The 21,501-nt window shown below is 43.2% G+C and overlaps 1 long non-coding RNA gene across 2 annotated transcripts in view; it reads left to right on the top strand.

Moving 5' to 3' along the window:
* The window catches only part of LOC138751347 (uncharacterized), a 209,538-nt gene that overhangs the window by 77,092 nt on the left and 110,945 nt on the right, over window positions 1-21,501 (top strand). For both annotated transcript variants that reach the window (XR_011349852.1, XR_011349851.1), the window contains exon 3: window positions 12,182-12,382. This is a non-coding gene — a long non-coding RNA (uncharacterized lncRNA). The remainder of the gene's footprint in view (window positions 1-12,181; window positions 12,383-21,501) is intronic.

Genomic DNA, 21,501 nt, shown 5'->3' with positions numbered 1-21,501 from the left:
TTTTTCCTTTTTCAGTAAATTTAGTAGTTTCTTCCTTTTAATTTGGTTATGTATTCCATTAATATTTAAAGTCATATAGTTCAGCGTAGCCATTTTATATTTTGTTTATCTTCTCTTTCCGTTTTTCCATCATTACCTTTCCTCCTTTTCCATTTCTGTTTTCTTATTTTCAACTCTTTGCCAGACAACATTCCTACAACATCCAACATTTTCCTTATTCTCCTATTTCTATCTTCTTTATCCCCAATCTCCCCTTCCCCTCCTGAGTTGTCCTTTATCCCTTGTTGGACAACCACATCTCCCCTCTCCATTTGGATTTGCGAATCCACTCGCAAGCGTCAACTGATTTTGCAGTGACCGCTCTTTTCCCCCACCCAGCCCCCCCCAGAAAAGATTTCACTTTTCATATGTCACAAAGGCCACTCTTTTAATTCCCTCCTTATTCTCTCTATTCCATTACCTTCCCTTATTAATTCTTGTCTATACTATCTATGTTTTCCTCTAATTACAGATACTTTCACGTATGCCCATTGTCTCTATTCACTCTTATACCTCTTTACCCGCATACATATCAATCGTGGTCATTTTTACCCTCATTACCTGCCTTCATCCCTCAGTCTATTTTTGTCTTTACCCACATACATATCAATCGTGATCATTTTTACTCTCGTTACCCGTCTTCATCCCTCAGTCTATTTTTGTACCATGTAAATATTCTTGATGGTGGGGAGAGTTTTTCCTGTGATGTACTGGGTTGAGTCCAATACCTTTTGCAGGATTTTTTGTTCAGAAGTATTGGTGCCCCCATGCTAGGCCATGATGCAGACAGTCAGCACACTTTCCTATTTATATACCCTATTCATGAGGCAAAACATCTCAAACTGCCTCATATATCAAGCAAAAAGTGACATCTGGGTGTGACAGGAAGCAACATTGGGACAAGTGGACAAAAGTCTGGTCGGCCGCAACCTCCAGGGGAAGTTCTAAACAAGAGGAAAGGAGAGCAAAGGAATTGTGGAGCAAATAAAGAATTGCTGGAGGAACTCAGCGAGTCAAACAGTGTCCAAAGCTAGAAGTGGTCAATCAAAGTTTCAGGGCCGGGCCATTGACTGACCATTTCTCCCCATGATGCTGTCTGACCTGCTGAGATCCCCCAGCAAATCTTTGCATGCGCAAGATTCCAGATTTTGCAGCTTTTTGAATTTCTCAAAGGAATCCTGAAGCTCGGAAGCTTGGCTTAACTGGCGGTGGTTAGATGACTGGGGGGAGCAGCGATCTCTAGTGGGGTGGGTGTTGGAGATCTGGATATATTGAACTATTACAATGCAGTTCTGGACCCTGTCTGCACCTATTCAGATGTTTTGCTGTGTAATCTTCTCAGTCCCATTCCCCCTAACTTCCCCCAGCCAGGATTGTTATCATCCCTTGCAAGCCTTCATTGAAAGGAGACACAAGAGACCACAGAGGCTGGAATGTGTGGCACCAAACCCACAAACAAAACTGCTGAAGGAGTAAAAACACGAGACACTTAGCTGGTCAGTGAGCAAAGATAAAGATACATAACCAACATTTCAGGATTCAACCCTTTGTCAAGCCAACTGCTGGAGGGTGTCAGTGGGCTGTGCAGCATCTGTGGGGATGGGGATGGGGGGGTAGGATGGAATCGGCCAGATTTCAGGCCAAGACCCTGCAATAACTTTGTGGCTGTGCCCTCACCAGTCACAGTGAAGGCTAGAAATATTAAATTTAACTATAAATTTAAATTATAACAATCCAACATAGTAGAAGTTGATTCTTCTCCATGAATCCCGTCCTGCCCAATTTTACCCAATTAACCTGCCAACTCTGTACATTTTTGGAGCATGGAAGGAAACTAGAACACCAGGGGAAAACCCACGCAGGTTAGAGAGAGAACATACAAACTCCTTACAGACAGCTCCGTATCGCAGGCACCAGATCTCAGGAAGTCATACAGCCCCTTGAATCTCTTAATTCAATAAGATCAGAGGTGATTCTTTACTACTTTCAAATGTTTATCCCTTCTCCACTGATTCCTTTCATATTTAAGCATCCAAGGATCACGGAATAGATTCAGCCACTGAGCATCTTTGGTAGAGAATTCCATGGACTCACCACGCTCTGGGTGAAGAAAGTTCTCCCCACCTCAGCCCTGAATGGCTGAACCCTTACTCTGAGTCTGGGACCTCTGGTTCCAGACACACAGCCAGGGGATCCTTTTTAAATACCTCTATCAAATTTCCCCTCTGCCTTCTTCTACGCTCCAGGGGAAAAAAGTCCAAACCAGTTTAACTCTGTAACTCAGTTCCTGAAGTCCAGGCAACATCCTAGTAAATCCTCTCTGCACTCTTTCAATCTTATTGATATCTTTCCTTAGTTAGGTGACTAAAACTGTGTACAATACTCCATATTTGGCCTCACCAATGCTTATATGCTTTGGAAGGCTTTTCCATAACATCCCAACCCTATACACAATACTTTGATTTATGAAGGTCAATATGCCAAAAGATCTCTTTACAACCCTATTTACCTGTGATACCACATTCAGGGGACTATGTATCTGTATTCCCAGATCTCTCTGTTCTAAATTTTTAAATTTATATTTAAATTTAGACATACAGCAAGGTAACTGGCCATTTGGGCCTACGAGTCCTTGATGCCCAATTTACACCCAATTAACCTACAAGCCCAGTACATTTCAAACAGTGGGAGGAAACTGGAGCTCCCAAGGAAAAATCACGCAGACACGGGGAGAATGTACAAACTCCTTACAGACAGCGCGGGATTCAAACCCTGGTCCTGATCGCTGGCGCAGTAAAGGCATTGCGCTAACTGCTACACAAATCATGCTGCCCCACTGTACTCCTGCACTTCTACTGCATTCCTCAGTGACCTACCGTTCACCGTGTAGGTGCTTTTTTGGTTTGTCCTTCCAAAATGCAACACCTCACACTTGACTGCATTAAATTCCATCTGCCAAATTTCAGCCCATTGATCCAAATCCCTCTGCAAGTTTTGAAAACCTTCATTGCTGTTCAAAACATCTCCAGTCTTAGTGTCATCTGCAAGCTTGTTGATCCAATTTTCCACATTATCATCTAGATCATGGGTGTCAAACTCAAATTCACGGAGGGCCAAAATTAAAAACTTGGACTAAGTCGAGGGCCGAACTAAATATTTATTGAAAATTTTCAACAACATCTGCATGTTTTCTCTTCTTTCAACATATGTAATGTTAAACTTTTTCTTATTAAAATAAATGTTTAATAATAGTTTTGGATAAACTCTTTCCAGAAGCATTAACAAATGAGAAATTAAATATTCAATAAATAATATTTCTCTATAGAGGATTTGTCAAATGTTGCTAGTGTGCTGTCGAATAGTAAAATCTGAGGGCTATTGAGAAAGTGGGAGAATAACATGATTCCTGAAACAATCAAATGGGTGACTGATTGTGGGCATGAACTCTAGCAGGGTTATTTGCCATGCCCTTTTTCCATTGGTACAGATATCCTTTGATTGACACACTTTTCAAGTTTTTTGCCTAATGAGCTTGTATCCAGGTGCAGGACCATTTTTAACCAGGAATATATTTATCACTGTGACATGAAACTATTGGAAGATCGTTTTATCCTGAGATTAAAGTTCATAATACTTACTCAGGCCTGTTTGCGGGAGGGCGGGGTTTGCAGGCGATCGAATTGGACAACGACAGTGCGGGGGCATCGGCTCTCGCTGCAGGGCGGCATCTCGGCGGATCAGCGGCCCCGTCACCGTGAGTCGCAGGTCGGCCTGCGGCAGGGAGGGGGAGTGGGCAACGGTCCTGGCGAGGTCAGGCATCCCCTGAGTTTCTGCCAGACCCCCGTTGACCTGCTGAGTTTCTCCCGTACCTCCCTTGACCTGCTGATTTTCTCCCGGACCTCCCTTGACCTGCTGAGTTTCTCCCGGACCCCCCTTGACCTGCTGAGTTTCTCCCAGACCCCTTCCCCTTGACCTTCTGAGTTTCTCCTGGACCCCTCCCCCTTGACCTGCTGAGTTTCTCTCGTACCCCCCTTTGACCTGCTGAGTTTCTCCCGGACCCCCTTTTCTTTCCGTGCCGGTGTCCCAGGACCTTTCCAGGGCAGTCTCCGCGCTCAGGACCACGCTGGGATCCCGGTCAGTGGTGGAGGAGCAGGTGAGCGCGGCTAAACCCGATCCAGCCCACGCCACTCCTGAGATTGGCAGGGGGTTCCACCCTACCTGCCCGACCAGCCTCGCTCTCCACGTGTACTCCGGGCACCCGCCGCTGGTCCGGTGGGAAGGCACAGGGCGGCCGGCGGCCGGCGCCCCCATCGCCAGGCGGGGAGCCCCAATCTTCCCTCCGGCGTCCCGACTCCATCTGCAGCTCCAAGAAACGCTGTGCCACTGGGGTTCCGGGCACTGGGAAGCGGCCTTGGCTTCCCCTGACACCGGCCAGGCCGCGCTGCGGTGGGGGGGTGGGCGGGGGTACATCACATTGTGTTTATAAAACCACCCACCACTACTTTTCAAGGATCAGGATTTTTCTCTCTCTCTCTCACCTTGGGTTACTGTGCATGTGCTATACTGGCACGGCGGCCAGCGGGCCACCTCTAATACATTTTTGATATGATCTTGCGGGCCAAATATAATTATATCTGGCCCGCGGGCCAGAGTTTGACATGTGTGATCTAGATCATTGATATAGGAGACAAACAACAATGGTCCCAGCACTGATCCTTGAGGCACACCACCAGTCACAGGCCTCCAGCCTGAGAAACAGTCATCCACTACCACTCTCTGGCTGCTCCCGCATAGCCAATGTTGAATTCAGTTTACAACCTCACCTTGAATACCGAGCGTTTGAACCTTCCTGTTCACATCAAGTTTTAAGTTTATTGTCACCTTGTTCCTGGTACAGTGAGAACATTTATTCCCATGTGCAGTCCACCAGTTAGCTTTAACATTCATGCAGCCATATAAAATAGGGCAAGTGCACAGTTACGTTGAGAAAGATTAATTAGTATATAGCAATGGTAGCTGAGAGCACTGTTGTAAGGTTCATTCAAGAGCCTGATGGATGCAGAGAAGAAACGATTGGTGCATGCTTTCACATTCTTGAGAATAGAGTGTGTGCAGGGTACGATGGATCTTTCAGTACATTGGCTGCCTTTCTTAGGCAGTAGAAGGTGTGGATGTTCACGGAGGGGAGGAAAGTTGTGTGATGTTCTGCGATACATTCACCACCTTCTGATTTTAAGCAAAGCAGTTCCCATACCACACTGACACATCCACCTCATCTGATTGTACCTTGCCCTTGATGAAGTTGGTTCAATGCTGCCCTCTTGAGGACAAAGTTGGATGTACTCTGGATTGGATATCACAGGCTGGACTCATAAGAAAGCCCCACATCCCTTCAATGGAGAAGCATTCAGATAGTTGCCACATACAAGCCTACTGTCAGTTAGAAAAAAAAGCTATAAAGCAGGTCTTAAAATAACATGGTAAAATCGTTGAGAATCATTACCATCCCTTGCGCAGTATTTTCCAGTTACTCCACTTGGGAAAGAGAAACTGAAATTATCAGAGCCTGAACTACCAGCCTGAGGAACAGGTTTTTCCCATGGGCAGTGCTTTTTCTCATGGGCAGTGGGTACATGTGTACCCGCACATAATGTACACTGTTATATTAAGGCGGCATGGTTAGCATAAATGTTAGCACAACACCTTTACAGCGCCAACAATCCCGTGCTGTTTTCTCAGGGGCTCTGCTTTCCTCCCACTGTTCAAAATGTACCGGTTGTAGGTTAATTGGGTGGCACGGACTCATGGGCCAAATGACCTGTTGCCATGCTGTATATCTAAGCTTAAACTTAAAAACAACTCTCTGAGACGCCACTATTTATTTATTAATAATATTTATTTTAAACATAACCAAGCCATGAAAGACCCCAACAATGAAGACGCTGTTTACATCCGGTACCGCACGGATGGCAGTCTCTTCAATCTGAGGCGCCTGCAAGCTCACACCAAGACACAAGAGAAACTTGTCCGTGAACTACTCTTTGCAGACGATGCCGCTTTAGTTGCCCATTCAGAGCCAGCTCTTCAGCGCTTGACGTCCTGCATTGCGGAAACTGGCAAAATGTTTGACCTGGAAGTCAGCCTGAAGAAAACTGAGGTCCTCCATCAGCCAGCTCCCCACCATGATTACCAGCCCCCCCACATCTCCATCGGGCACACAAAACTCAAAACGGTCAACCAGTTTACCTATCTCGGCTGCACCATTTCATCAGATGCAAGGATCGACAATGAGATAGACAACAGACTCGCCAAGGCAAATAGCGCCTTTGGAAGACTACACAAAAGAGTCTGGAAAAACAACCAACTGAAAAACCTCACAAAGATAAGCGTATACAGAGCCGTTGTCATACCCACACTCCTGTTCGGCTCCGAATCATGGGTCCTCTACCGGCACCACCTACGGCTCCTAGAACGCTTCCACCAGCGTTGTCTCCGCTCCATCCTCAACATCCATTGGAGCGCTTACATCCCTAACGTCGAAGTACTCGAGATGGCAGAGGTCGACAGCATCGAGTCCACGCTGCTGAAGATCCAGCTGCGCTGGATGGGTCACGTCTCCAGAATGGAGGACCATCGCCTTCCCAAGATCCTGTTATATGGCGAGCTCTCCACTGGCCACCGTGACAGAGGTGCACCAAAGAAAAGGTACAAGGACTGCCTAAAGAAATCTCTTGGTGCCTGCCACATTGACCACCGCCAGTGGGCTGATAACGCCTCAAACCGTGCATCTTGGCGCCTCACAGTTTGGCGGGCAGCAACCTCCTTTGAAGAAGACCGCAGAGCCCACCTCACTGACAAAAGGCAAAGGAGGAAAAACCCAACACCCAACCCCAACCAACCAATTTTCCCCTGCAACCGCTGCAGTCGTGTCTGCCTGTCCCGCATCGGACTTGTCAGCCACAAACGAGCCTGCAGCTGACGTGGACTTTTTACCCCCTCCATAAATCTTCGTCCGCGAAGCCAAGCCAAAGAAAAGAGGCTCTAAATGGGAAACTGTACTTGTCTGTATGTGTGTTTGCACTATTTGCACTGTGGACCAAAGAATGCTGTATTGTTGGGTTGTTCAGGTACAATCAGATGATAAATAAACTTGAACTTGAAATAATGTAGGGAGAGTAAATTGTATGCGGGGCTCAGTCAGTCTCTTTTGCTGGAATATGCTAAAGTTCCATTGATCAGAGAAGGAAATGCATTGACGTTCTGGACTTTATCCAAGTCAGCCACACTCACCATCACACATGCATGTACATGCCTCACGTGGAAACATGCAGAAGTGCATGCACACAAAGATAAACACACCCACATAACCTGTATATAATGTACACATGCTCTCTCTCTTTAACACACACACACACACACACACACACACACACACACACACACACACACACACACACACACACACACACACACACACACACACACACACACACGTATTATGTTCAAAAACTTTTTATTTTGAACAGAAACATTCATGTTTCTCATTAACTTTACCACATTCTGCTCCTTCCTCCATTTTCCCCCTGGCAACTGTGCTAAATCAAGAAACCTGTCTGATAGTATCTGCCAGAACTGCTTCCCCTCAGATTCCTTGGCAGAGCAGACCACCATATATTTGCAGGAGTGGAGACACGCAGGAGATGGCAGATGCTGGAATTTGGAGCAACACGCTCCAAACAACAATGTGGGTCAATGTTTTAGGTTGAGTACTAACTTTATCCAGTATTGGTGAAGAGTTCGGGAGGGAAACAATGACCATTCTCTTTCTCCCATAGATGCATTTGACCCACTGAGTTCCTCCAGCAGATTACGAGCAGTACAGTTCACCATCTCCTCCACACTCCTCAGTGCCCTACCATTTACTGTATATGTTCTACCTTGGTTTGCCCTTCTGAAATGCAACACCTACACTTCTTTGCAATAAATCCCATCTGCCACGTTTCAGCCCATTTTTCCAGCTGTTCCAGATCTCTCTGCAAGCTTGGAAAACCTTCTTCGCTGTCCACAACACCTCCAATCTTAGTTTCATCTGCAACCTTGATGATCCAGTTTTTCACATTATCATCCAGATCATTGATATAGATGACAAACAATAATGGTCCTAGCATTGATCCCTGAGGCACACCACTAGTCACAGGCCTTCAGTCTGAGAAGCAATCATCTACCACTACTCTGTGACTTCTCCCATCCAGCCATTGTCGAATCCAGTTTACTACCTCCCCATGAATACCTAGTTCTGAAGCTTCTTGACTAACCTCCCATGTGGGACTTTGTCAAAGGCCTTACTAAAGTCCATGTAACAACAGCCACAGCCTTTCCTTCATCAACTTTCCTGGTAACCACCTCAAAAATCTCTATAAAATCAGTTAAACATGACCTACCATGGACAAAGCCATGTTGACTATCCCTAACTGCTTTTTGGCTATCCAAATAATTGTATATTAGATCTCTCTGAACACCTTCCAATCATTACTTGCTACTGCTGTCAGAGTCACTGGCTTATAATGTCCAGCGTTATTTTTGGAGCCTTTTTTAAACAATGGAACATGGTGAGCTATCCTCCAATCCTCTGGCACCACACCTGTGCCAAAGGACATTTTAAATATTTCTGCCAGAATCCCTACAATTTCTACACTAGCCTCCTTCAAGGTCTGAAAAAATATCTTGTCAAGCCCTGAGAATTTATCCACTGTTATTTGCTTTAAGATGGCAAATACTTTTTGTCCCATACAAAGCCGACCTCTCTGATCTTCAAGGGGACCAATTTTGTCCATTTCTATCCTTTTGCTCTTAATATACCTTAATATACTCTTAGGATATTCCTTCACATTGTCTGCCAAAGCAACCTCATGTCTTCTTTTAGTCTTCCTGATTTTTTTCTTAAGGTTTTTCTCGCATTTTTTTATACTCCACAAGTACTTCATTTGCTCCATGTTGACTATACCTGCTATACACCTCTCTCTTCTTCTGAACCAGATCCCTATTATCCTGCGAAAACCAACCTTACCTTTAATCCTGACAGGAAAATGCAAACTCTGTACTCTCAAAATTTTACCTTTGAAGTTCATCATACATCCTTGCCCAAAAACAACCTATCCCAATCCACACATCCTAGATCAGTGGTTCGCAACCTTTGTCTTTCTACTCACATACCACTTTAAGTATTCCCTATGCCATAGGTATTCTGTGAATAGTAAGGGGTTGCTTAAGGTAGTATGTGGGTGGAAAGAAAAAGTTTGAAAACCACTGTTTTAATCGTAACTAATTGACTCGTTATAAGTATGGTTTCATAACTCCAAAGGAAATGGGCCAATGACATTTTTTCTCAGGCAAAATATTTCTGTGACAATTGGGTCTAGAGCAGTGATTCTCAATCTTCCCTTCCCACTCACATACTACCTTAAGCAACGCCTTACTAATCACAGAGCACCGATGACATAAGAATTACTTAGAGTGGTACATCAGTGGAAAGAAAAAGGTTGAGAACTACTGTTCTAGATCCTTGCTCATTTCCTCAGAATTTGCCTTTCTCCAATTTAGAATCTCAACCCAAGGCCCAGATCTATCCTTCTCCATAATTAATGAAACTAATGACATTATGCTCACTGGACCAAAAATGTTCCCAACACATACTTCTGTCATCTGTCCTGTCTCATTCCATAAAAAAAGAGATCCAGTATTGCATTCTCCCTAGCTGGTCCCTCTATATATTGATTTATAGAACTTTCCTGAACACTTATGACAAACTTCAAGCCGTCAGCCCTTTTTGAGTATGGGAGTCCCAGTCAATATGTGGAAAGTTAAAATCTCCTTCTACCATAGCCTTGTTTCCTGGAGCCGTCTGTTATATCTCTGCAGATTTGCTCCTCCGATTCTTGTTACACCCTCATCAGCAGAAATTGGAGAGACACATAAACAGATGGGTTAAGTTTAACACAAAATTTATTAATAAATTAACAATAATAGAATTACCTCAATAAATTTAACACCCGAGCATAAGACTTTATGGCAACTCTGCGTTAACAACAGCTGTTTATAAGGTGTATGTGGGAAAAAAAACCCCAGACCATTACAGTCCAAGCTCAAAATGCCCCAAAATAAAATTCCCCAAACAAAACCTCAAGTCAGTCACGTCAAGTCCATCCATCAAAAAGGGACAGCTCACAGGGTCTGGTCTCCAGGCTTGGGATTCTTAGTTTGGTTGCACACTGGTCTTTTAGTTGGACATGGAGGCAGATGGCCGTGATCACTGTAGACTTACGACTCTCCTGAGTTTCGAATGTGGCAACAACCACCTTTGATTTCTTCACACGGGAATTTTCACCCAGCGACCTCCTTGTCACTACATGAGGTTCACGCCTCCGAAGCCCACTTTAGAGTTAACAGGTGACTTTCTGTCATACAAGTCTTCCCCTCTAAATACCCTGTCTTGGGTTGTCAAGTGACTCATATCATACGAAGTCTTCCTCTTGGAAGGGGGCTGGGGAAGCCCAGGTTAGACTCATACAACTATACACTATGGGTATCAGTGGCGCCAAACTGCTGTCAGAACAACAGTGCTGCCATCCACAGTCAAAGTAGCTCAGTCTCCTTTCTCCCACCGAAACTACTGGGTGAGCACACTGACAGACAGTTATGGATGGCAGCGCTAGAACCTGTGAAGGAAGTAATTCAGCCTCTTGTTTGCTGAAGCTGCCGGGTGAGCACACACACATAGACCGACCTTCTGACTGACTGCCCTCTGACCAACCAACTAACCAACTAACCTGTTCAAAACTCAGCATGCTGGGCTCTTCAACTGTCCTAGCATGTGCCTTCAGCTCTCCCGATAGGTGGAGAGATGTTTACCATAGCGGGCGCGCTCTCCGCAAGCCCATCAGCTTCCAGTGTGTGGCTCTCGTGCTTCTGACAGCTGTTATTTCCCAACACCACTTCAGCGCTTCACAGCATGGTCCACTCTCTCCCACTGTAGGTTCAGACCTGTCCCTGGTCTGAAAATAAAATTGTCCAGGGTCCATAACATTATTGGGCAGTCTATAATACAACCTCATGAGTGTGGTCATATACTTCCCATTCCTCAGTTACATCCATATAGTCTCAGTAGCTGAGCCCTCTGTTCTACCCTACCTGAGGACAGCTGTGATATTTTCCCTGACAAGCAATGCCACTCCTCTCCCTTTCATCCCCCCATTCTATCACGTCTATAGGTGTTTGGAGATTTTGAAATTCATAGAGCAGGTGAGGTGCATGAAAGTGAGGTTTCAAAAAAAACAAGGTTATAATTTTAACCTCAGCAGTATCTTTCTTTGGGGAAGTATTTGAAATTAATCCTGATCACAAAAGAAAGTGTATTAAGAAGAGTTCTTCTGTAAACAGGCTAACAGTATACCTGCAACATTCATGCAGATGTGTAAAGTGTATAGGTTTGCAATGTAAAGGGAGATCAATTGGCACCAAGCAAAGGCAGCATGATAACACTGTTGTGGGGTTCATTCAGGAGACTGATGGCTGAGGGGAAGAACCTGTTGGTGCATGCTTTCACACTCCTCAGCCTTCCCCCGATGGGAGGTGGGAGAAGGGAGAGTGATGGGCCCTTTGTGGTGAAATCCAACTGCCTTGAGCTATCCCACTCAAGGTAAATTTATTTTGAACTGGACTTTGAGTCAATTATAAAGCAATCTGATCTCACAAAAGTTGCCCTAAAAAAGTAACAATTTCTGTGGCATGGACCTTCCTTTCCCCATTGTTGGCTGTTGTCAGGCCCAAGGGATCGTTGTCTTGGAGTGGGAAGGGAAGAAGAGGTCTGCATCTGTTAAAATGTGCACAAGAGGGTTTATTGTCATAGTTGGATTTTAAAATTGAATATAAGTTCCAACCTTAAGGGGAAAATGTTGTCCTGTGTTGTCAACGATGAGGAGGGTGTAAAGTTCAGCAAGCAGGAGGCAGATGGCAAAGATAAGTGTGGAGCTATTCCCAAGGAATGTATTAATTCCAACAGTTACAGAGCAGCAGGCCAGCAATCCCAAATAGAGCCTCCTGTTAAAGAGGGTCTGATACTTCACATTTTCCCCCTTCTCTTCAGGAAGCAAGCAGCAGGCCAATCAAATCACAGAGCGAGAAAGCTACATTCAGGTCGGGGAGAATTGTTTAATTCACGGGCCACAGTGCATTGGCAGAAGAACAATCAAGTCGCAGAGTGAGAAAGCGAGTAGGAGCAGGAACAAATTAAAGTAAAGCAGGGACAGTGGAGCAGCCATTGTGGGAGCGGCCATTATGGGAGAAGGTCAGTATAAAAGTTGGATTTTGAAGCTTTGCTTCCCGTGGCTTTGGTGAGGAGAGTCTGAGGAGAAGGTGCATGAGTTGAGGCAAGGTAAGGACAGCGGTTTCTTGCTTTTTAAAATATTTTGTAGATGGTGGGAATGGCAGCCAGGGACAGGTACATGCTCCTCTTGCAGAATGTGGAGAGTTAGGGAAGCCAGCAATATTCCTGATGACTTCATCTACAAAATAAAATGCATCCAGATGCAGTTCCTTGCAAACCAAGTTAGGGAATTAGAGCTGGAGTTGGATGAACTCTGAATCTTTCAGGAGGCTATGAGAGTGATAGGCAGGAGTTATAGTGATGCTATTACACCTATGAGGCAGGAGGAAGATAACTGGGTGACAGTCAGGAGAGAGAAAGGGAAGAGCAGGCAGTGCAGGGCATCCCAGTGGCTGTTCCCTCAATAAAAGTATACCATTTTGACAATGTTGTAGGGAATGACCTACCAGGGACAAGACACAGTGATCAGGTCTCTGGTACAAAGTCTAGTCTTGTGGCTAAGAAGGGAAGGGAGGAGAAGAGGTGAGCTGCAGTGATAGGGGATTCCCTATTTAGGGGAGCAAATAAGAGGTTTTGCGTAAGAAATCGAGAATCTCGGATGTATGTTGCCTCCCTGTTACCAGGGTCTGAAATATCTCAAAGTGAGTTCACAGCATGCTCAGGAGGGAGGGTGAGCAGTCAGATGTCGTGGTCCATATGATGTTGGAAGGAAGAGTGATGAGGTCCTGCAAAGAGAGTCCAGGGAGTTAGGCACTAGGTTGAAGGACAGGACCTCCAGGGTTGTGATCTCAGGATTGCTTCCTGTGCCACATGCTAATGAAGTTAGAGATAGGAGGATAATGTGGCTTAACACGTGGCTAAAAAGATGTTGCAGGAGAGAGGGCTTCGGGTTTCTGGATCACTGGGCTCTCTTCCAGGGAAAGTTGAAGCTGTTCCCATAGGACAGTTTGTGTCTGAGCTGGAGGGGGACTAATATCCTTGCAGGAAGATTTGTGAGTGCTGCTCTGGGGAGTTAAAACTAGATTTACAGGGGGATGGGAACCAGAATGCAAGAGCAGATAGAGGAGTGGAGGAGGAAAAAAAGATGATGTGAACACAGCATGTAAAGTCAGAAATCAAAGGGTTGAACATGATGGAAATGTTCTTGGGTGTATCTATTTCAATGCAAGGAATGTTGTAGGACAGGCAGGTGAGCTTAGGGCATTGATTGAACCATAAAACACCAGCACAGTAAACAGGACATTTGGACCTTCTACTCTGTGGTGAAACATCATTCCACTAGTCCCATTGAACTAAACCTTGTCCATAACCCTCCAGACCTCTCCCATCCATATATCTATCCAATTTATTCTTAAAACATGAGTCCACATTTACAATTGGGTCTAGAGCAGTGATTCTGAACCTTTCCTTCCCACTGACCTACCACCTTAAGCAATCTCTTACTAATCACAGAGCACCGATGTCATAGGGATTACTTAAAGAGGTATGTGAGTGAAAAGAAAGGTTAAGAACCACTGTTATGCTCTATGTCAGGGGTGTCAAACTCAAATTCACGGAGGGCCAAAATTAAAAACTTGGACTAAGTCGAGGGCCGAACTAAATATTTATTGAAAATTTTCAACAACATCTGCATGTTTTCTCTTCTTTCAACATATGTAATGTTAAACTTTTTCTTATTAAAATAAATGTTTAATAATAGTTTTGGATAAACTCTTTCCAGAAGCATTAACAAATGAGAAATTAAATATTCAATAAATAATATTTCTCTATAGAGGATTTGTCAAATGTTGCTAGTGTGCTGTCGAATAGTAAAATCTGAGGGCTATTGAGAAAGTGGGAGAATAACATGATTCCTGAAACAATCAAATGGGTGACTGATTGTGGGCATGAACTCTAGCAGGGTTATTTGCCATGCCCTTTTTCCATTGGTACAGATATCCTTTGATTGACACACTTTTCAAGTTTTATGCCTAATGAGCTTGTATCCAGGTGCAGGACCATTTTTAACCAGGAATATATTTATCACTGTGACATGAAACTATTGGAAGATCGTTTTATCCTGAGATTAAAGTTCATAATACTTACTCAGGCCTGTGTGCGGGAGAGCGGGGTTTGCGGGCGATCGGGTTGGACAACGACAGTGCGGGGGCATCGGCTCTCGCTGCAGGGCGGCATCTCGGCGGATCAGCGGCCCCGTCACCGTGAGTCGCGGGTCGGCCTGCGGCAGGGAGGGGGGAGTGGGCAACGGTCCTGGCGAGGTCAGGCACCCCCTGAGTTTCTGCCAGACCCCCCTTGACCTGCTGAGTTTCTCCCGGACCTCCCTTGACCTGCTGAGTTTCTCCCGGATCCCCCTTGACCTGCTGAGTTTCTCCCGGACCCCCCTTGACCTGCTGAGTTTCTCCCGGATCCCCTTTTCTTTCCGTGCCGGTGTCCCAGGACCTATCCAGGGCAGTCTCTGCGCTCAGGACCGCGATGGGATCCTGATCAGCGGTGGAGGAGCAGGTGAGCGCAACTAATCCCGATCCAGCCCACGCCACTCCCGAGATTGGCGGGGGGTTCCACCCTACCTGCCCGACCAGCCTCACTCTCCACGTGTACTCTGGGCACCTGCCGCTGGTCCGGTGGGAAGGCGCAGGGCGGCCGCCATCCGGCGCCCCCATCACCCGGCGGGGAGCCCCAATCTTCCCTCCGGTGTCCCGACTCCATCTGCAGCTCCAAGAAACGCTGTGCCACTGGGGTTCCGGGCACTGGGAAGCGGCCTTGGCTTCCCCTGACACCGGCCAGGCCGCGCTGTGGTGGGGGGGGGGTGGGCGGGGGGACATGACAGCGTGTTTATAAAACCACCCACCACTACTTTTCAAGGACCAGGATTTTTCTCTCTCTCTCTCACCCTGGGACACAGCGGTTACTGTGCATGCGCTATACTGGCGCAGCGGCCAGCGGGCCACCTCCAATACATTTTTGATATGATCTTGCGGGCCAAATATAATTATATCGCGGGCCAAATTTGGCCCGCGGGCCAGAGTTTGACATGTGTGCTCTATGTAGAGGTTACAATAAACAACCAAAGTATGGTGGTGGTGCACTGTTTTAGCATTCTCCCCATCCTCATGTCCAAATGCTTGATGGTCTCTTACCATGTCATCCCCGCAGCCTCCCACAATGTTCCTTGGACTTCTTCCTCTACCTACGGCCCCTTACCCACCCCCACCTGCTCTAGTGGCTTTGTCATTGGCTGCTCAAGCTCTGGCCCCAAATTGTTTAAACCCTCCTCTCTTCAACAGCTCCTTCCTGAATCAGTGGCAGACTTGGAGTCTCTTCCTGGGGTTCAGTGCCAGACTGTGCCGATCAGTGATCCAATAGAATCTGTAGTGCTGTTGCGTTGTCAAATATCCGAGAGGAGATTAAAGGCAGTTCAAAACATAGTGTCTGCTCAATGACAGGCAATATTATCCAGGTCAATAAGGCACATTTTGAGGACATCATTTCAAAAAGATGTCTAATCCTTAAACATCTCTGATCTGAAAGAGTTTGTGCAGCACTGACTGTGTAGCTCAGTTAATGTAGCGGTCAGCAAAATATAATTACAGAACCAGCAACCTGGGGTCAAATTTGGTGGTATCTGTAAGGAGCATTTGTATGTTCTACCAGCATCTGGGTGGGTTTCCTCTCACCCTTCAAAAAATACAGGGGTAGAGGAGTCATATGATGGAGTAGTGGCCGGTCAGGAAATCCAATCCTCTCCAGGAAAATAGGAAAAAAAGTTAGGAGAAAGCAAAGCCTAACAAAAATAGAGTACGAGAAATAGAAGATAAAGATACAGAGAAGAGAAAGAAGATGGCTTCCAAGAAGGAGAAAGTAAGAACAACTGGAATAAAAAAGAAGTAAAAAAGTCGCCGGAGAAGAAAGAAGAAGGCCTTACCTGCAGGAAGGAACAGGACGCTGTGGTGACGAGGAGCGCCCGATCCACGAGGTCAGTGCCTGCCCTACAGAGTCGCGACCCACCAGCCGATGCACTACAAAAATGGCTCTCGGAGCCAAACAAAAGTGCGCAATCAAAGAAAAAAGAGGACACCAGCGGGAGGGGGGCTCAGCAGAGGAGCGGGTTGTCACAGATTGAGCAGCCGAGGGGCGTCCGACACTAGGGCTCTCAGATGGAGGATGAGGAAGGTGGCAGGGGAGGGTGCGACGAAAGAGACGTGGAAGACAGATGGAGGAAAGATCGACAAGAAGACCAACGTCAGGAAGCACAACAGACGAGCAGCACAGGAGGGGAGGAACAGCAACAAGAGGCCCGACAAAGAGATACAAGCAGCTCATCAGGAAAAACAGAAGAGATACAGACACAAAGAAGAGAAGAAGACACAAACACAGAAGAAGAGGAAGAAGAAGACCAAGATCTTCACAGAGAAATAGAAGGTAAAACAGATGACAAAGAGAAATAAAACTGATGAACAGAATATAGATAAAGTCTTTTTTGAAGAACAAATGAGATCACTAAAAGAATGGTTATCATTACAGTTTAATGCAATTAAAAGGAAAATGAAAAGAACAGAAGATAAAATGCAAAGGTTAGAACTGGTAATGACAGAAATAGGGAAAAGAGTAGAGAATGTGGAAGAGCGGGAAACAGCTGTAGAAATGGAAGTAAATGACTTAAGAGAAAATTTGGAAGAATGTGACAAAAAAAATTAAAGAGACAAAAAAGTTGTTATCTCAGAAAATTTATATGTTGGAAAATTATAGTAGGCAAAACATCATAAAAATAGTGGGCCTGAAGGAGGGTGAAGAAGGCACAGACATGAAGGAATTTATAAAAGGATGGATCCCGAAGGTCCTGGGAATGACAGAAATGCAGGAAGAAATGGAAATAGAAAGGGCACACTGAACATTAGCTCCGAAACCACAGACACATCAAAAACCAAGATCCATCTTAGTAAAAGTTTTGAGATATACGACAAGAGAAAATATACTGGAATGGGCAAGGAATAAAATTAGAGAAGATAATAAACCATTGGAATACAAGGGTCAAAAATATTTTTTTACTCAGACATAATTTTGAACTCTTAAAGAGGAGGAAGGAATTTAATACAGCGAAATCAACTTTATGGAAAAAAGGTTACAAATTCATATTAAGATATCCAGCCGTGCTTAAAATATTTATACCCAGGAAGCAAAACAGACTGTTCTTGGATCCAGAGAAAGTGCAAGAATTTGCAGAATGTTTGCAGGACAGGAGAAGAGATGAAGAGATGTAAAAAGTATGAAGAACGGCGATAAAGCATACATAAAGATGTAAAAACAATGTATATGTAAAGAAAAAAGAGGGAAAAGAGAAGGGAAGGAAGGGAGTAAGGGGGGAAAAGAGAGAGATCTTTGCTATATGTGTTAAAAAAAGTGTTTTCTGGAGTGGGCTGGGTGGAGGGGGAATAACCATCACTGCAAAATCAGTTGACGCTGTGAACAAGATTGCAATCCCCAAATGAAAAGGTTGCCCGGCAAGGGGTATGGGGCAACTCGGGGGGGGGGAACTTTTGGGGTTAAGGTATTAGTGCATGTGGGAACTGCGGGGGTACTTTATGTCTTAAATGTATTGTCGTACATTAAGTGTAATAGGAGAAAACTAAGAGATGAAAATGGGGAAAAGGGGGATGGAGGTGGCAAAGAGGTGGAAAAGAGGTCTATGCAAGATATAAGATGGCCATGTTGAACTATATGACTATAAACATTAATGGAATACATAACCAAATTAAAAGGAAGAGGCTACTAAATTTATTGAAGAAGGAAAAAATAGATATAGCATTTGTGCAGGAAACACATCTAACTGAAGCGGAACGTAACAAACTAAAGATAGACTGGGTAGGACACGTAACGGCAACATCCTACAATTCAAAAGCTAGAAGTGTAGTCATACTAGTTAACAAAAATGTACCTATCAAAATAGAGGAGGAAATAATAGATCCAGCAGGGAAGTATGCAATGATAAAGTGTCAGATATACTCAGAATTTTGGAATTTGCTCAATATATATGCACCTAATGAGAAGGTTCAAAAGTTTATGCAGGATATTTTTTTGAAGATTGCAAAAGGAAATATATTGATAGGAGGGGATTTTAACCTTAATTTGGACCCAATGTTAGATAAAACTGGACAAAAGACAAGTAAAAAGAATAAAATAGCCAAATTTATGGTTAAATCAATGCAGGAAATAAAACTTATGGATATATGGAGGAGGCAACACCCAAGAGAGAAGGATTCATATGTTTTTGTTGTCAGCCCATATTCATGGGAGAGTTAGGAAAACTGCGTATAAAGCTAGATCATTCACCCCTATTATTAGCAATAGAATTGGAGGACATCCCATCAAAAACATACAGATGGAGGTTAAACTCCATGCTACTTAAAAGACAGGAATTTAGGGAGTTTATTGAATGCCAAATTAAAACATATTTTGAAATAAACACAGGATCAGTGAAAGACAAATTTATATTATGGGACGCAATGAAAGCCTTCATTAGAGGGCAGATAATAAGTTATGTGACTAAGATGAAAAAAGATTACAATCGGGAAATGGAGCAGTTGGAAAGGGAGATAGTAAGTACAGATAAGGAATTAGTAAAAAAGGATGATATAATGAAAAAGAGAGAATTGGTGGACAAAAAAAATTAAATACAAAACATTATAAACTTACATGGTGGAGAAGAACATAATGAAAACAAAGCAAAAGTATTATGAACTGGGACATAAAACACATAAAATATTAGCCTGGCAGCTTAAAACAGAACAAGCTAAAAGAATGATACTGGCATCAAGGAAAAAGGACAAACAAATTACATATAACCCAATAAAGATTAATGAAAATTTTAAGGAATTTTATGAACAATTGTATCAAACTGAGAACGAGGGGAAAGATGATAAAAGAGAGAAACATTTAGCTAAAATTGAACTGCCAAAATTGCAGGAAGAGGAACAAAACAAACTAATAAAACCATTTGAAATAGAGGAAGTACAGGATATATTAAAAAAGCTGCCGAACATTAAAACAGCAGGAGAGGATGGATTTCCAATAGAATTTTATAAAACATTAAAGAGTTATTAATTCTTCCTCTCCTGGAAGTAATAAACCAGATAGAAGAAACACATAACTTGCCAGATTCATGCAATAATTACAGTAATACCAAAGACAGGATCCATTAACACCAGCATCATATAGACCAATATCTCTACTTAACTCAGACTATACGATAATAGCAAAATTTTTAGCAAACAGATTGGCCGATTGTGTATCTAAAAGAGTAAAACAAGATCAAACTGGATTTATTAAGAAAAGACGAATAGAGGACAATGTCTACAAACTTATTAATCTAATCCACACAGTTCAAGGAAATAAGAAAACAACAGTGGCGGTTGCTCTAGATGCAGAAAAAGCCTTTGACAGAGTAGAGTGGAATTACTTATTTAATGTATTACAGAAGTTCACTCTACCAGAAAAATATATAAATTGGATTAATGGACCATTGGCGAAGGTAACGGTAAATGGATATGTATCGAGTCACTTTAAATTAAGTAGATCAACTAGACAGGGATGCCCACTATCCCCCTCATTGTTCACCTTACCAATAAACCTTTGGCAGAACTGATAAGAAAATAAAATAAAATAAAAGGTATAAAAATAAAGGAGGAGTATAAAATCAGCTTATTTCCAGATGACATCATAGTATACCTAATAGAGCCAGAGATATCAATAAAAGAATTACATAAGAAATTGAAGGAATATGGAGAAATATCAGGGTACAAGATCAATGCAAATAAAAGTGAAGTGATGCCAATGAGTAATGCAGATTTTACAGAATTTAAAAAAGAATCACCATTTAAATGGCAAGCACAACCAATCCGATACCTCGGGATCTGGTTAGATAATAACTTAAGCCACTTGTACCAACTAAATTATCAGCCACTAATAAAGAAATTGCAGGAAGATTTAGAACATTGGAAAGAATTACCACTAATGTTGATAGGGAGGATAAATTGCATTAAAGTTAATGTTTTCCCAAGGATACAATACTTATTTCAATCATTACCAATTCCCTTAACAGAGAGATTTTTTAATGAGATTTTTTAAAGAGAATAATAAGGAAATTCTTGTGGAAAAGGGGGAAACCGAGGATAGCGTTATATAAATTAACAGAGAGGTATAACCAAGGTGGTTTGCAGTTACCAAACTTTAGAAATTATTATAGAGCAGCACAATTAAGGAATTTATCAGATTTTTACCAGACAAGGGAAAAACCAGACTGGACTAAGATAGAACTAGATAAAATAAGGGAAAAGGTACATATACTTTATAAGTGGGATGAAAAGCTGGTGCAATATAAAAACTCACCAGTACTGCATCATGGAAGAAGATCCACTTAGAAAGGAAAAAAATGAATTATCAAATACCAAAATTACTATTGACGCAAAATCCGCTAATCCCTTTTACAATAGACAACCTTTCCTTTAGAGAATGGGAGAGAAAAGGAATCAAAAGAATAGAAAACTGTTTTTTGGAAAATAATTTATTAACATTTGAACAGTTGAAGTACAAATATGGAATAATTCATGGTACAATGTTTGCATATCATCAATTGAAAGCTTATTTAAAGGATAAATTGGGAAAGAGTTTGAGATTACCTGAAGGAAGCAGCTTTGAATTCGTGATTACAGACACAATGATAATCAAAAGATTTATAACCAACATGTACATTAAGCTGCAAGATAAGGAAAATGAAATAAACTATAAACCTAAACAAAAGTGGGAAAAGGATCTAAACATTAAGATAAAAAATGAAGTGAAGAGGGCATTATGAACCGGTGAACCGGTGCAGACTCGAAAGGCCAACATGGCCTGTTTCCGCTCCGTATATATGGTTATGGGAAAAGTTATGCTCTGGAACTATGAAGAATACAATAAACACAAGGTTACGCATGGTATATATTACTCCTCAAAAATTAAAAAAATGGGATTCAACATTATCAGATAGATGTTTTTGCTGTAAGAAGGAAATGGGAACAACATTATATGCAATTTGGGCATGTGAG

This window comes from Narcine bancroftii, chromosome 1 (assembly GCF_036971445.1).
Source record: "Narcine bancroftii isolate sNarBan1 chromosome 1, sNarBan1.hap1, whole genome shotgun sequence".
Classification (NCBI taxonomy): domain Eukaryota; kingdom Metazoa; phylum Chordata; class Chondrichthyes; order Torpediniformes; family Narcinidae; genus Narcine; species Narcine bancroftii.
This window is presented reverse-complemented; position numbering and strand designations above follow the sequence as displayed.